The sequence below is a fragment of the Lates calcarifer genome, linkage group LG13 (assembly GCF_001640805.2).
Source record: "Lates calcarifer isolate ASB-BC8 linkage group LG13, TLL_Latcal_v3, whole genome shotgun sequence".
Taxonomy (NCBI): Eukaryota; Metazoa; Chordata; class Actinopteri; family Centropomidae; genus Lates; species Lates calcarifer.
In genome coordinates, this window is record NC_066845.1 from 249911 (window position 1) to 261556 (window position 11646).

The following is an 11646-nucleotide window of genomic DNA, read 5'->3' on the forward strand; positions in this document are numbered from 1 at the left end:
AGCAATGTAGTTCCTCAGCGACATTTAGCAGAATGGTTGTCGAGCAACACACAAATGCAGATGTGTAAAGATTGGGGTGATTATTTAGATTTATATTGATATCACCATTGATTGTGCAAATATTGAAGTAGTGTTCAGTTATGTTAACACATGGTAACACTCCTCTTTCTGGGCACAGGGGTGCTAGACTTGGCATCTTCTCTTGTTGTAGCTAGGGCAGCAGTAAGACTGCAGAGATGATTCACACTTACATGACATTATTAACTTACCATAGATTATTGATGTATAGTTTGTCCTCTTTTGATGGAGATAAAAGAATGGTGGATTGGTTGGCGGTAACAAGAGGGTTTATCCAACAAAACATTATTGGTGCCATATTTCTATGCTGTGGTTTTATACAGCATGCTGGAATTTCAGAATCAGAGCCGTGATGTCACAGTGGCCTTGTTGTCGGTCAGCGATTGTTCTGCTGTTCCAGTTCCCTCTACTATATAGACATCGATTCGCCTCTGTGACTACCTCCCATGCTGCCCTAAAGGTGGGATGATATGGATTGCCCATTCCACTTCCATACCTTCTATACACACTGGTGAGGCGGGGTAATGGTGCAATGATGCTGCCTTGAAAAGGCTGTAAAAGGGGCCATAGAGACACATATAGATGACAGGTAATGTACAGCTGCTAGTGAAGTTTTGGCCCCACAGCTAAGTACACAGCTTTGAGATTAAGCTGCGTGTGCCACTCCACTCAGAATTATGTTTTGCCTATTGTTTCCTCACTTGGATGTTTGGGCTTCACTGAGCACATATGTGTAGACTACTGTACGTGCAAGTTTGACACAAGGGCTGTTTTCACATTCAGTTGCTGGAGGAATAAAGTTCTTGTCACAACAAAGTCAACAAGCTTTTCCCAGATCCCTGGGAATTTTAAGACTCTCCAGTTTTTACTTTATTTCATCCATTACTAACTACTAGCTCTCCATGCTAATGCAAAAAATTGGCTGCAGTGTCTCTTTTCCCGCTTGCCAGTATCTACTTGCAACACAACATGCATGCATTGACACAGAATCAGTAAGAAAGAGAGAGAGATAACCTTCTTCTTCAGTTATGTTTGAATATAATTCACCCAGTCCAAAGTTTTGTGCAAAAAACCAGCCTGTCAGGCTCTTGTCAGGTTGCTAAACTCTAAGAGAAAGACACACTCAGACTTTAGTATCTACCATGGTGTGTGTGGTGGCCTGTTGAGCAGACAGGAGTGTGACTCCAACACATTAATATACATGTAGTGATATATGTGGCACTACAGGCCATCCTCCCCTGGGATTTGTTAAGACTTGGTCTCATACCCGTAAACTGTGTATGCGGAAGAAGGTGCACGGGAAACACCGCATGTTTAATGGGATTTTTCATATGCTCCAATAGGCTGTTTTATGCATGGGAAATAAGCTATCCAGGTCCTGCATGTTAAAACAGAGTAGCATAGACTGAAATGGACTGCTCAATAAAACACGGTGCTCTATACACACACACACACACACTCACAGATGATAGCAGTAAAGTTGATCAGCACACACTCCAGCTCTGCAGAGTGACCGCCGCAGTCTGTGGTGATGTTGCAGAGTGAATGATGGCCCTGAAGCTGAGCTCTGATGTGAGGCTGACTTCAGTTATTCTGTCCTCCTCCTGCTGGACTGCAGGAAGCAGCCTCACTCCCTCTATGGGCACCCTTAACACCTCTGATGAATTGCAGTCACTGATATCATCCTCTACAACATCAGATGTTGTTGACACATTGTTGTGGCTCCAAAGAACTGAACTTGAAACACTGCAGAGTTTTCAATATTTTAAACAATTAAAGACAGTTGTTTGCTTTTCTGTATAGAAAAAGGATTTTGGAGGAAAGCTGTTGGGAATCTGTTGGGCTGCTTTTCTGTACGTTATAGATGTGGACTGTGATGTGGATGGTGAAATGATGACATGTTTCTCAGACTGATTTGACTATTAAAAGTTAAGGCATAATTTCTGGTTTATTACTCCTTGGTTCTATTTTCATAGTTTTGTCCATCATCCCTCCCTCTCCAATTCTAGAAACAATCCCTCACTTTGTGCAAAACGCCTGTCCCTTCCATTGTTACTTAAGTGTTTTGGCATCCATCAAAATCCTTTATACATACTTTTTCAGTGAAGGGTTTACCCTGACAAGAAAATGCATTAGTTCAAAAGTTTCCAGTTTTGCATTCAAGATGAACTATTTTAAATGTACAGTTATGAACAAACATTTAACAGGGAGCCAAAAAAAGAAAAACAGACATAGGAAAACTTACACATGGTACATTTCTTGGACTGTACTACTTGCAGTTGAATGTTTTACTAAGTAGTATTATTAATTATCATCAATCAGTAATTAAATGAAAATAAAAGTGTATGATAGGCAGCATTGATTTTAGAGAGCTACATGCCCACTGAAAAGCTGTTGTGTCACTCTATAGTGGTATTTCATCATCAAAGATCATGAGCACCACATGTTAAACTTTAGTTGTGTTGAGGGTCTCTGAATAATCCCTATCAGCTGTGCAAGCTGACAAAACCAAGAGGAATGTAAAGAGCTATACTGAACCAATCACTGATAATAACAGGTGTAATTCAGGTGTAGCGGTTATTCACTGATATTGACGTTACAGTTTAACCTTTTATCACTGGGGAGCAAAAATTTTAAGAAGCTTGGAGTCTTTGTACAGGATGAAGGCTCAATAGCAGAACCTGAAATAATAATAATAATAATAATAATAATAATAAAAGAAGGAGCGAGGCCAGAAACAGAATACATTACTGTTGGTGACTAACAAAAAGGAGATAAAAGAAGTACTACACATCTCTTTGCACAGCTGAGATTCTAAAAGTGGGCACTGTTTCTAAAGGCTGCTAATGGACTGATGAATGCAGCAGCAGTCAACACAGACTTATTCCTTTCACATGATTAGTGTATTATTAGTATAAAAAGATTTGCTCAAGTTTGCCTGAAATGCATTAGTAGACTAAAAACTATAAAGCAAATCTGTCAAAGTAATTAAAAATAAACCTTGAATTAAAACTTTGTTTTCTTTAGACTATAACTATAATAAGTCAAGACATACATAGTTCCAGCATTTCCACCAGGCACCCTGTATTACTAGTGATGGGAGGTAGCATGTTAAGACCCACTTCCTGCCTCCAACCCTCCCCTAAACTGTTGACTTTCCTCTACAGTATTGTTTCTAATCAAGCCTTTGTTACAACTCTGCTGAGATAAGAGTCTGAATATATTGTCAGCGCCTTCTGTTTATCAGCTCCAGTGTTTCGCTCCGTGTGTTTGTCAGCACATCATTAGGGGCTGGCAGACAGCTAATTAGTTGTTTATACAGTAAGCTGATTAGAAGTTGGATTTGCATTGTGTTGCACCATGGGATCCATGCAGAGATGCTGAGCTCTCAGCTGGAACTTGGAAACTCATTTCCTCCTCTCATTCTGTTACAGAAAGCAAAACTGAAGAAAGTTATGAGCCAGTGACAGATCACTGACAAAAGCAACACTGCTTTCAACAATAAGAGGGCAACAACTTGATTTACCTTTTATTCTTTTACTGGCCTTTTTTGCAGGCCTTTGAGTTACTCCATTTCTGTTTCTTTGTGTGTAGCTTCACCACAGTTTGTCCTCTTATGAAATAATGTTTAGACTTGAGACTTGTCACAGAAATGAGCAGCTGTTTATCTTAAAAAAATATTCTTTACAAAAGTATGAGGACATTTATCTGTAACTGAGCCCTTTAACTTTTCTTAAACCAAGTGAAACAAATCAATGCAGTAATATTTCCTGAAAGTAAAATTGAAAATTTCCATTTTTTTAATTCTTGTACAGATACCTGCCTTATCAATACTGACATTCATTTCTGAAATAGCCCAAAATGTTATTTTTTTTCTTCAGAAACACAACTTTCAATTTTCCAAGTCTAAAGGAGATTGTATAATGTATGATTGAAAGCTCAGCTACTACTACTAAAACAGCTACTAGATGGACCTTGTGGTGAAATTGTTGTAATGAGTTAAGAGTTGCTATTTCTATAAAAGGTGACTGACAGCAATCGTTTTCTGTCACATCACATATACTATCCTGGACTCCATAATGAAGCCCATTCATTTGAATAAAATTTGTTCTCTGAGTGAAAAAAAAGTTTTCTTGGGCCCAGATTTGCTTCATTGTGCAGCCAGCAAGTCCTCCAACCTAAACAACCATATAGGTTGCTTGCATATAGGTGCACATTTACAATTTCACCCAACTCATACTCTATCAGCTATATTTGTAACACTGTTTAGGCACCAAGAAGACCTGTAGGAACACAAGTGTATGTGCTTGCACTATCCCATGGCTAATATGCTTTGTTTTACCTAATTCACCTAAGGTCAAGTAAAGGGTAAAGGGAGAATGACTAAGCACATCAGATAGTTAATAGGAAAAAGAAAACGAAAATTTCCTTTTTAAATATCTGGCATAAATCTGCATTCTTGATTCAGTTTGTTAATCCAATTATTTATTTCTCTTTTTAAACTGCATTTTCAAATAGATTCTTAAATTCCATTATTTGTTTATGAATACATTAATGTATCTTTAAATTACATACTTGCTTCCTCTGAATATATGCATTGTGTTTCTTCTCCCTGCTCTGTCTGCTCAGTCTTGCTTGGTCCATAGATGTTGCACTGAGATGATGTCACCAAAAGTATCTTCTAACTATTGTTTTCTGAATTTTAAGACCAGGAAGGTTTTATATTTACAAAACCTAAGAGAACTATATATATATATATATATATATATATATATATATATATATACATGGATGTGTCTTTGAAAATAGTGGTCTATGGAGTAATGCTTTTTTGGCAAATTGGTAGTACAGTATCCAGCTTATACACCCATTAAGTAGCCAGGCATATCTGTGTGGAAAGGTGACATCCTACCTATAAAGCTCTGATTGGCTGGCTGTTTCTCTGGCAAAACATCTGCCAGTGAGCACAACACCAGTTTCATTGGATTTACTTAACAAAGTGTTACATGGGCAGTAGTAGAAGTAGTATTTGGTAGTATCATATCAAAACCAAATTTTATGTTCTTGTCTACTCCTACTGTTAATACATGCATTTCTTCATAAATCCAAGGACTTCAGTAAACCTTGACTCTGTGTTTTTATATTTGTAATTTTCTGTAATATCCAGCATAAAATAAAAACCTCCAGTCAAATCATCCAGTCTGACATTACAAAAAGGCACACCATTCACACAAGTCTGAAAGTGCATCATAACAGCCTCCCTAGCCACAGCCTCAACATTTTAGCATTTTTGATGTTGTTGCCTACACCGTGCTCAGCTAGCAGGGGCTGCTTTTATTGATTTATTCTCCTACTAAGCTAATCAGGCCTGCCGTTTATGGGACAGGGAGGCACAACCAGACACTTAGAGCACCCCAGAGACAGCAGTTTAGAGCCAAGTTGTCCACAGTGAAAGCAAGAGATAAGATTTTATTACACCTCCCAAACTTTAAATAAAACCAGCGCACCATAAAAGCTGGAATGCAGTGACACAAATTCATTCCCCCTGTGTCAGTCAGGTGCTGTCTTTATCTCCCTCTAAATATGACAGACTGCCCTGTGACAGGTGCACTTTACTCCTGTGCCCCTTCCACCCATGCATGAGGAATGAGACATAGCTGCTCTGCAGAAGCCTTGTGTCATTTCTTGGCTTTCACTGGATTCAGATTCATAGTATGTGCGATTGTTATGTAGTATCTCATTGTAAGTCAAATGTATTATACAGTGTTTCCCATTCTTAAAACAACTGAAAAACACTGATGAAACAAAGATGACATCATTTGTTCTCAGATCAAATAATCTGACATTTGATCTTTTCCAAAGATCAAGTATAATTTGCTCTTGTTTGTTTGTTACTTTGATTCTGTGTCTGTTTTATTGGTTGAGTAAGCTGAGTTACTTAAGCCCACAGACTGATAAAGTTGGAAATCTTGCAAGAGCCAATTTAATAAAAGAAGACATTTCCTGTATTATAACAAAAGCACCTTTTAAATACCCGTCTTTCAAACCCCTATACCAGCAGTTTGTTTAGGCAGACTCTCCGGTATAGATTTGTCTCCAAGCAAAGATTGTCTTGATGACATCACAATGACATCAGCAGTATTATTTCCTCAGATTTACCAAAGCTTCCCCAGAGCCAGATTAAGACATTATTAAACTGTTTTTATGGGCCTGGTTCTATTGACCAAGACCAAATACTGGGAAGACTACTCACAACTGCAAACTCTTCACAGATGTAAACAGTGACATTCAACTCAATTCTAAATCTGACCATATGCGTTTCAGTATTTCATATAAATATAGCATTTGTAGTTGTTTCATTTTGAAGTGGGTGAAATGCTAGAAATTTCAGAACTTAATGTTAATTTGATTAAATTGTGAAATGTCATCAATTTATTGGTGTCTGTCATGCATAGCTCTGAGGTTATAAAGTTGTTTATTAGGCATCTGGATTATATCTGTGTCTCTAGATAAAATCTTATGTGTGGTGAACGTAGGCTTAAGGGTGGAGGACTGCCAGTTGCAGAACCCTTCTCAACTGACCAGGAAGAGAGCTTGTACTGGGAGTTTGCACAACTTGATTGATGCCTTTGTTTTTACTGGTGGCCGCAACCTGTCAGCTCAATTGTTTCATTACCATCAAACAAATACTGGTTTGGACAGAGGGGACAACTGGAGCAACACAATGAAGTGTGAGGAGTGACTGGTCCATTAATGCTTTCTCCCCAGGTCTCGTCCCTGGTTAAAAATTAACTCACTGATGGTGGAGCAGTATCAGTTCACTGCTTTGATAAGAGGCAACATTCAAACTGCATAAACATTCCCTAAACATTCTGCTCCTAGCAACATCAAGCATCCACACATAAAATCACAACAATGAACATTCACCACTAAGGATGGAGACATAATAAGAAAATGACTAAACAGTTTTTTATTTTGTTCAGGTCTGTGCGTGTGTCCACAAATCCATATTAGCCAGCTATGGTCCAAATAACAAACTAAATAAAAAATGTCAGGGGACCACCAAAATCACTGTGATTCATCCTTTTGGGGAACACAAACATGTATACCAAATTTTTAGTCAAATATTGGGCAGAGATATTTCAGTCTGTAATGAAAAGGTAGACCAACCAACCAACCAGCTGACACTGGCATCAACAACAATGACTTGAAGAATAGGCAAACAACTATTTGTGAGCTTATGTTTATGTAAGACACAGTTTAGGAGAGGGAAAGCAATATAAATTGATCCACTCTGAACTGAAACACCAAACAGTTCTGGAAAGAAATAAATCAAGTGGGACCCAGGGGATTGCAGAAAATACCAATGGAAGTGAAATTGATGTGCCTGAAAACAAGCAAAAACGATTTGCTGATTTATTCTAGTAGTGCTTGTGATTTAAAAGTTGAGTTGGAGAGAAATATGATCCAAGATGTATGACATATGTCTCTGAATTATGAGACTACTCTGGTAGTATTGTTTTGAATACAGTATTGGACTCTCTGGGTGGTATTCTGGAAAGGATTCCACCTGGGAACTCTATAGTTTTACTGGGGTACTTACTTGCTTCTGTGTGCAAAGGTGGAGAAACCTAGAAGGGCATCATTGAGAGGAATGGCCAGCCTGATCTGCACCTGAGTGCTTCCTTGTTATTGGACTTCTGTGTTAGTCATGGATTGGCCCATAACAAACACAGTGTTCAAGCTTAAGAAAGATCATAAGCCTTAGAGTAAAGATTGATGACTGACTTTGTCTGATCTCCAGTAAAATCATGCCAGTTGATCAGCACCTGGTGGTGAACTGGATCAGATGAAGGGGAAGGCTGCTGGATAGACCTGACAAACCCAAACATGTAGAGGGTCATTTGGGAACATCTGGTGGAAGCCCCTGTCCATGAAGTCTTCAGCTCCCACCTATTAGAGAATTTCTTATGCATCCCAAGGGAGGCTGGGGACATGGAATCTGAGTGGACCATGTGCAGAGTATCCATTATGGGGGCCTCTGTTTGGAGTTGTGGTCAAAAGGTTGAAGGTGCATGTCACGGTGGCAACTAAGAAGGGAAGCCATCAGACTGAAGAAGGAGGCCTTGAAGCTTCAACAGCCACAGAAGCAGGAAATTCTTGGGGTTTGGGTATACTATGGAGAAGGACTTTCAGGTGGCTCAATGAAGTTCTGGCAAACCATTTGATGAAATTTAATTCAATTTAAATTCAATTCAGCTTTTATTTACATAGTGCAAAATCACAACAGAAGTTACTTCAAGGAAATTGTCATATACAGCAGGTCTAGACTGTACTCTTTATATTATTATATTTACAGAGCAAGCACTAGAAGTTGTACTAATAATTTCTAAATATAACAGCAGGACACAGGAAAACGTAGCTCGCATATTCTCTTCTCAAAGGGTTTTCTGTGGGTGATGGACTCTGTATCTCTGGTATTCATGGACAGGATCTCAAGGCACAGCTGAGGTGTGGAGAGCATCCAATTTGGGAACCTCAGAATTCCATCTCTGATCTTTGCAGATGATGTGGTTCTGTTGACCTCTGTGTGATACTCTGTGTGCATTGGAGCAGTTTTCAGCTGGCAGTTGAGAGTCAGCACCTCTGCCACAAAATAGTGGACTGCTCTCTCTGGGTTGGAGGTTAGTTGCTGCCCCAAGTGAAGGAGTTTAAGTATCTTAGAGCCTTGTTCATAAGTGAGGGCAGGATGGAGCGAATGGTTGACAGGCTGATTGTTGAGGTGTCAGCAGTAATTCAGACCTTGTATCCAACCTGCTCTCATAGGAGTTTGTGTACACAGACAGTACCACTTTTTATGATGGCCAATGCAACTTGCAATGCAATTAATCAAATAGTCACAACATTTAATGTGGTGGTTAATTTAGCACGGGACAAGAATTGTTGAATTTTTTTTTTTTTTTTTTCCTGGGGGGGGCGTAAAATATCAACTACAGTGATATTGTACTTGTTTATGTTTAGGTGCACATGATAATTGGCTAGGGGTAGTGAGAGATCATAGTCTGGGTTAATATGGAAATAGTTCAGTGACTTAAGACACAATGTATTGATTGAAATTTGACCAAAACCACAATCTTTTACCAATATTAACCAAAGTGCTTTTGTTGTCTAAACATCTTGATGTGAACATGAACATGAAACCAATAGATTACATTTTGTGTACATGGACGTGAACTGTCATGACACTAGATTGTTGTACCTTCAAAATTACCTTTATCCTTTATATGCTTTCAAATAAATGTAGGATATAAAAATAAAATTAGCCACAATAATAAGCTCTGGCTAATGTTTTCGTGGCATAATTAAGTCAAAATCGTTGGACTCCGCTGTTATGCAGTGAGGGACGTCCGCCAACAGGTACGAAGGGAATGGCTGACATCATTCCCATTAGTGAGGATATGGATGGCAAATGGTGTTAGGGCATCAAAAAGAAGTTATCCTATTGGGGAAGAAAAATGTAAGAAGAAGAAAGGGGAGGAGGAAAGACAGTCAAATGATAAAGGTAAGGCATCTGTTTGTGTTGTGGGGTGGAATTGGGGGAGGTGTAACGCCGAGTTTTTAGCAAGTTTGTTATTTGTGCCTGCTAGCTAGCTCAGCTGTCGGATAAATGCGAGTTAGCTGGCTAGGATCTGATGCTCATAAACCCAGCTTTAGTAATAAAATGAACCTGTCATATGTGAATGGACTGTACTATCCTCCCATGGGACTGACTGACTGACTGAAGTGAGTGACATCAGACCGTTTTGTCTGATTATAGCCGGGGGTGGGGGTGGAGGTCTGCTATGACATCGTCCAGTGGAAGTTGTATCTCAGATATTTGAGTTAGTTGCAGTCTCCCTCTTTGCCATGTGTTGCTGTGAAAACTTGAGTTGTGTTCTTGCTTTCAAAATTAAAGTAAACTTTTTTTTTTAAACACTCAATATCTGTTTTATGTATTGACATATAGACGGTTGTTGATTTTATCTTACTTGAGTGGCTAAACTTAAGATGTTTAATTTTAATATGAGAGGTTATCATGACTGTAGCCTGTTTTGCTCGTGAAGTGTAATAGATTGTGGCATGTTCATGGATCATCTAAGGGATTAGATTGGCAAACTAGGGGCCCCAAAAAGAACACAAGGTTTTGGCAGGATATAAACCATGCTGATATTTTAAATGTTGACAAAAACTGAACAATCTTTTTATAAACAAAATGTGAACATTCAGACAGTTGTTTTAACTATGCTCTGACCTTTTTAAATAGATGGTAGTAGTCATGCTCTAAGTTCCTTCATGCATGGGGTTTCTCTCATATCTCAAACATCCGTGTTGTAGACTGCTGTGTAAATGAAGTACAAATGTGTAGAAACTGCAAAAACCTTCATCACAGGAGAGACTGAAGACATAGTAAGCTTTGAATAGCTCATCAAAAGCAGCCACCAATGTCTGAGCCTTGCATGGGATAGCCTTTTCGTCCATAATGATACAGAACCTTTGGATTGTCTTCTTTTATTCACCAATGCAAAGGAGGATCCACTCTCTCAAGAAAAGTAGTGAGGTTGGCTGCTTCCTGGTGGAATACCACAATGACACAAACTCATTAGATGGGTTAGAGTTTACATAAAAACAATTGTATGTAATTCAAGTCCCTCTTCCTGTTTTTTGTGGACGTGAGGATAACAGTTGAATCTGATGAAACTGAAGAAGCCCGTGATGCTGAAGGGGTCGAGGAGCGAGTGTTATGACCACAGTATCAGGATAGTAGCAGCCTGCAGGGGTACAGTAAACTTGTGTTCAGCAAACTACTACTACTAGTCGCGAGTTCGCTGTCTTCTCTTTCAACTATGCCTATATTTTATTGGGAAATAAACATAAGGCTTCCAAATAGAGTACTTATATTATTAGTGTAGACTATGTGGAACTCCTGCTTCTCGTTTGCGTAGTTGTTCTGATTATGCTAGACTGGTTAACATAATGCTCTGCCGCAGTTTTGCAGCATTTGTGTAAAATAGTCATTGTCTCTCAAACTGTTGGCTTAATTACTGTTTTTTGCAATCAGATGTAGTAACTGAAATTTTTGTGTTTGTACATGAATTGGCATTTACTCACTTTAGGTTGGCTAAAGAACTCACATGTTAGCTTGGTGTTCAGTTACAGCGCTGTACCGGGAGTTCACCAAGCATAGGCCAGAAAATGAGAAATATTTACATTAAACATAATGTTATACACAAATGCATTACATTTACTTAACGAACAAAGTTGTGCTTGGTGACAAGCATAGTGTCAATTCCGAACTGCCCAGGTGTCGTTATTTTACAAGGGGCAGTTTTGATGAATTAACGCCTGTCGTACCCAGGTTCAGAGTTCATCATAGAAATTAGAATGTTAAATGTGTTAGAATGACACTTACAGAGCTGATTCACAGATACTCTGTTACGACACTCCATTTTAATGCCAACCATTTGTCCCCAGAGAAATTTCACCAACACCAGAAATTTTACTCTTCTTGATTTGCTGTGTAGTTACATA